The sequence below is a fragment of the Bolinopsis microptera genome, chromosome 3, assembly GCF_026151205.1.
Source record: "Bolinopsis microptera isolate Bmic1 chromosome 3, MBARI_Bmic_1.0, whole genome shotgun sequence".
Lineage (NCBI taxonomy): Eukaryota > Metazoa > Ctenophora > Tentaculata > Lobata > Bolinopsidae > Bolinopsis > Bolinopsis microptera.
Genome location: NC_087074.1, coordinates 9225816 through 9232560, shown reverse-complemented (window position 1 = coordinate 9232560; position 6745 = coordinate 9225816).

Below are 6745 nucleotides of genomic sequence, written 5' to 3'. Positions count from 1 at the left end.
GGTGGTAATTTAAGTTCACTAGCAGGAACCCGTATAACCCTAAAATGGTGTCAAGACTCAAGAGACTAAAATAATTATTACCTATTTAATTCGCGTTTTTGACACCACTTGGGGTTCCAAATTTTGGGCTCTAAAATTCCTATTTTTTGGCCGATTTTTTATTTTTTTTCATACAGATTTGGAGGCCATTAAAGTATTTGACACCGTAGAAAAAGTTTCAGTTGTATATCTTTTACGGCTTTTGCAGAAAGTCGCGTTAAAGTTGATGCCGTGGTGTCAGTAAAATGGCATGGATAAACACATATATATCGTCTCGCTTTATATATAGTAAGATATCAAGCTGTATCATCTCAATATGATACAAGTGCATACAAGACCCTAATGGGGTATATGAGACACTTAACCGGTAAAAAATGTTCAGAATTTACCTTTCATGTCAGTAGTGGCTTATTTCTTTAATTCTAAAACTTTTCGGAATTCGGAGGCTACTCAATTCGGAGGCTACTCAATAAGCACTAAGCTCCTTTTAACATGGTTTTTAGGGCACCTGAATATGGCGATTTTGAGTTTTTTACCGAATTTCGTATAAGTGCTGGCGCATATTTTGCGCAAATTTCTTAAAAACCTCCACACAACTATTTTTATTCCTCTCAACTTTGACATTGAATTAGAATGTTTTGTAACGCCATGTTTTACGGCATCTCCAAGTACCTCATACATCAACTACAGCTTATTCAAAATGCCTGTGCAAAAGCAGTAACTGGAAAATATAAATTTGATCACCTAGGCGACGATCTTGATAAATTGCACTGGCTTAATATACCTAAAAGAGTGATTTTTAAAATATGTCTCCTATCTTTTAAGGCTATTAATGGAATAGCGCCACTGTACCTTCAAGATATGTTTAAGTATGCTCACCATGGACACACTGTTAGGCTCATAGTCCCTTATCGTTCAACCAAGGGTTTTGGTGATCGTAGTTTTAGTGTGGTTGGTCCACGAGTTTTTAATGCACTACCAGACTCAGTTAAACAATGTTATTCTGTTGAGGCGTTTAAGTCCGCACTGAAGACTTATTTGTTTACTTTATCTGACACTGAGGTAGCAAAAATGTTTTATTAATAATTTTAACCCTCTCTTTGACTTATCAAATTATATTAGCTTTTTGGAAGTTTTATGAACGAATTTATACATAGAACTTTATTTTGCTTTTGATATATAGTTTTAAAAGTATTTTTGTAAACTAGTTGTAGTGACACTGCTGAGTAAAAGTGTACGCTTAATAGTGGTGTTTTTAAATTTCAATTTTAATTAATTAATTAATTTTGAACTTAAAATAATCCTGCTGAACGACTTTCGATGAGTCTTAATGCATGCAAAAACAATAAAGGGGTATAATTATACATAGGAGGTATAAGGAGGTATAAGGGCAACGGTCATGCTTGCCAGCACTGTGATGTAAGCTAAATATTATTCATGTCATATATGCTCTACTGAAATGTTGGTCTGCTTTTAAATTAGTCGCCGAAAAATTTAGTCTCAATAAATTTGGTTTACAACAATTTTAGTCTTCAATAAAGTAATTATCACTTTTGTATCTTTGTATCCTATTATGCTAGAATATATTCACAGCACTTTAAAACTGTTATTAACCTTTTAAAATGTGAGCCTGGCAACAATTTTGCTATATAACATAATATAGCAATGACCCTATATAAAAATTCTTTAAAAATGGTACAAATTTTAAAAACTGAGGTAAAAATAAAAACCCTTTAAAATAATATATAACAAATTCACATCACAACAAAAAGCAGTTTAGACCCCAATCCAACAAGCACTCCATGACCTTTTAGGGTTTAGGAGTGTTGATCAGGTTGCTACTTTACCTGTTCATAAACATTATTCCGCCAAATAGAGATTCGGCGGAATTACAGTAATTTACTAATATGCTATCAACTTTCAAAATCAAAATAAAAAATCACCAATCGGCAAACTCCAAAACAAAATACCAAAACCAGACCACAAGGGACTCGGAAAATACTTATAACTCATTTAAAATCGTACTGAGGTGATGGAGCTACCAAGGTCATTGCTTATTTGCATTCTTATTTATATATTTGGTCCCAAAAAAGATTTATTGATTTAATTGTAGCGCGATGCGTAAATGTGCCGCGCCGCGCACTCAATGAGGCTTCTCACTAGATCGGCGAAATGCGCTACGGTGCCGCGCAGAGCTGAGATGAATTGACATCGTCAATTAATTGATTTAATAAAAAGCGCAGTGGCAAGGGTGGTTACACAATATGAAATTGTTTGCACTTTGTGTTCTCTTAGCTTACAGCACACATATGCATGCCTTACTGGGCCGCGCTCAGCCTGTCATTCCGCCGAATCTCTATTTATGAACATAATAGCTTGTAGTGCGATGCGTAACTGTGCCGCGCCGCGCACTCAATGAGGCTTCTCACAGCGAGATCGGCGAGATGCGCTACTGTGTTGTAGGTTTACAACCTACCAGGACGCGCGCCGAGTTGGACTCGTCGACGGTATATATATAGAATATATATATGGAACAGATATTTTACGAGTATCACCCGTTAACTACTGTGCCGCGCTGAGCTGCCATGAATTGAAATCGTCAATTAAATAGTAGCCTGAGGTCCCCAGGTAAATGCATGCCAGGCCCTGTGAAACGTTTGTTATTGTCGTTTCACTAAAGTGGAACTGTATCGTAGAGTTTCTGGATATCGTAGACTGGCGAATACGTGGGGACCTTATTGAAGCTTTTAAAGTTGCTCTAACCACTAACCAGAGCCCTCTCGCTTGCAGTAGCGCGCGACCGCAGTACGCAGTACGCGTATACAGTATGGCTATGTGAACTTTTAAAGTAACTAGTGGTTTGACTGAATATGGATCGGGTTTGTTCAAAATGAACACTGAACAGCTATCTGGTCTTAATTTTGTTTTAACCAATACACAAAAGGACTATAGTGCAAAGATTAACGGGTGATACTCGTTAAATATTTGTTCCAGGACCGTCGACGAGTCCAACTCGGCGCTTAACGAGTGATACTCGTAAAATATTTGTTCCATATATCAGGACCGTCGACTGCTGCTGCAGTGAGCAGTACAGTGAGCAGCAGTTAGCAGCAGTTTCTTTGCACTATCGTCCTCCTGTGAATATATCAATTACCAATAATTTAGTCCATTAGAAATTTGCTATAATGTATAAACTATTACACCCCGGCGCGTAATAATAGCACTGCACTTATAGGTCACGCCGCGCATCAAATAACTTTTCTTGCTACCAAATTGCCTAAAAAGTATTTAGAAATATTATTTTTATTATACTTTGTACTCTTTATTAATGACATGTCAAAATGCGTAAGTGAAGGTACAAAAATTGCCCTGTACGCTGATGACACCAAAATATGGCGTAAAATTGTGGGCTGGAGGGACCATGAGATCCTACAAGCAGATATAGATGCCCTGCATTGCTGGGCAGTAAGAAACAAAATGAAGTTTCATCCCAATAAATGTAAGGTACTCTCTATATCAAGCAAATTGAGCGAAAAAGGAATTTTGAGTTTTTTCCCCTTTCAGCTCTTTGTCTACACCCTAGATGGAACGGCACTAGACTTCGTTCAGAGTGAAAAAGACCTTGGGGTCTTTGTTAGAACTGACCTTAAGTGGGAGGAGAACATAGTCAACCTTTGTACGAAAGCTAGTTCTCGTCTAGGTCTAATGAAAAGAACTCTACGGTTTATTAACGACCGTAAACAAAAACGGGCATTCTATCTAGCGCTGGTTAGGAGCCTTTTCGAAAATTGCAGTGTTGTCTGGAGACCAACAAGAGTTGTCTTGAATAACAAAGTTGAAAACATTCAGCGCAGAGCAGTTAAGTGGATCCTTGGCGAACAGGATCATCACTATAATGACTTAGAATACTTGGCTCGATTAAGAGAGCTAGACATGTTGCCAATGGAGCTGAAGTTTGAATACACAGACTTACTATTATTCCATCAGATATACAATGGTCAATCTGTTCTGAAGCTCCCACCTTATTTAACCCCGATAACAACCAGTGAACAGGGTAGGTTGCGTTCAAACATAAGGCAACCCTCGAGATATAATGAAGTTGATACATCTCAAATGCCTGATATCAACCAGAGGCGACAGAACAGACACGACCACCTTTCCCTGAAGTGTACTGTGGAAGCAAAAGCTCACTCCTTTAAGAGAAGCTTCTTCTTCAGAACACACAGTGTCTGGAATGATCTACCAACTGACCTTAAAGAGATAAGTGATGCCGGAACTTTTAAGGCAAACCTGGCAAAACACTTTTGGGACAAATTGACAGACCCTGACTAAGTTAATGAGTGCAAATGATATTTATATGTGGGCCCCCGCCACTGATAGATCGGTCACGATACTGAATATAACAACTATAATATAAAAAGAAATCTATTAAATAATATTAAATAACATTTACGTTCTGTCACCATGATTTGACCCTGGTGCAGTCCACAGTTAATATACTTAACTGGATTACGCGAACTTTATATCCGACTGTAATCCTGCTTTTAATTGCTGTGTGATGATACGCGCGCAATTTTTGGCGCATTATGAGTCAGGTCATGGATACATTATGTATTTATTTTGATAATTCTAAATTTGCGTGTTTTAGATACATTTTGTGTGTTTAGATGGAGGTGGTGTTAGTGAGTCTGGGAGTAGAACTATTACTTGTAATACGTATACCCCCAGAACTTGTACCACTTAACCATGCTTTTAGTATTTATACAATATGGACTACAACTTTTACCCTACAAATGCCTCATGATAATAATGTCGTATATTTTTAATTCTCTTTGCTGTATTGTATAATGTACTATTTGTAAAAGTTTCAAATCAAATCATTATTATCGTCATGTATCAAAAACTCAAATTATAGTAAAACTCGTTCAAAATTTTAAATTTAGGCGCGCACGATATTTTTACTTAAAGTACATCCAATATGTGACACCGTGACACGACCCCATAATTGTTTGACGTACGTTACTTTGTAGCGCGATGCGTTACTGTGCTGGCTAGATCGGCGAGATGCGCTACTGTGCCGCGCCGAGCTGCCATGAATTGACATCGTCAATTAAGACGTAACTCGTCTAAATTTCTTCGAAGTAGCGCGCGCCGCTTTCTTCTCGCGCCGCTTTCTACGAAGTAGCGCGCGCCGGACCAAACCAATAACGATGGTCAACTTAATTGGGCACCCTTAACAACTCCCATAATGTTTAATGATGTGGTTAACGGGGTCAACTAATCACGTGATTTGTGATTAGGTTTGATTCACGATGTCAATCCTTCGCAGCTCGGTGAGGCACAGTGGTGCATCTCGCCGATCTACCGTGGTTGCGAGAAGCATTATTTGATGCGCGCGCGACCCAGTAGTGCATCGCGCTACAATGATTAGGTAAACCAATCACCTGATCACATGTAATGATTAAACTCGTTCTGCTTCATATCTCTGTCATCTGAAAAGCTAAAGTTCTAATTTTTTTTAGGACAAACGTAATTCGAATGGCCAAACACAATTCAACAAAAATTTAGCTCAATCCGACTATCCAAACTATCAAATGAAAGCGAAAATGAACCTTCATTTGAAAAAAATTAACCTTCATTTGAAAAAAATTAACTGCAATATTTTTCGATTTGACAAAGTCCCCGAACCAGTGGTGGTAGTAAGTCATACCAGAAAAAATTATTTCAATTGGGCACTCAGTGACTGAACTATTAAGGCCAACGTATGTCCACTGACTTTTGGCCCACCCTGTAGGCTGTATATACATGAGTGGGAAATAGGCTGTGTATTGTACATTGATAGAGAGAATTTCATGGATTGATCTTCCTGTGGCAGTAAATTTGGTAGGGACTACAGTTTTATTGTAGGTTTACAACCTACCAGGACCAGTGGCGTAACGAGAGGCCCTGCTGACCCCGCTGTGCAGAGGGGCGCCGTCTTAGGGGGGCGCCAAATCGTCGTTTGAATGTGGGACAATTTCGAAAACTTAACTAAAGTACTAGCAAAACTGCGAGTTTTGCTCTAGATACACACTTTTTAGAGATTTTACCGGAGTATTCTTTAAAATCACCTAATTTGTTCAATTTTAGGGAGGGGCACCAAAAGGGGAGGGGGCGCCAACAGGGGGGCGCTTTTTTCGGCAGGGGGGCGCCAACAGGCAACGTTACGCCACTGACCAGGACGCGCGCCGAGTGGAACAGATATATTACGAGTATCACCTGTTTACAGTTTTATTGAAGAGTGAACCGGCTCACGATGCATGTATTGAACATTTATCCTGAATAGATACACAAAATTAAGAAGTCTGCTTTCTGTGAAGGCGAGGTGCGCAAAATTCACTTCACCTGCTTATCGACTGTCCTGATGTACAAGCAAATAAAAGGAAAAAAATGAGTGAGCTTCTTGAAAGACACCCTTTCCACAACATCGTAAACCACGGCTATGGTGGGAATTCAATGTTGATATCATAGAGCAGACTTCGCGAGTCCTTTGATTTGGCACTTGAAATAACAAAGGATGCAGAAGAATTCCTTCGAATAAAGGTAAAACTGTCAAAAGTTTATCATATTCCAATTTCTTTCTTGAAATTGTTGTTTTCTTATACTACACCACCCCTATGATTAGTGAGCCGGGTTCAATGTTAGACCGGACGAAGCATATATTTCA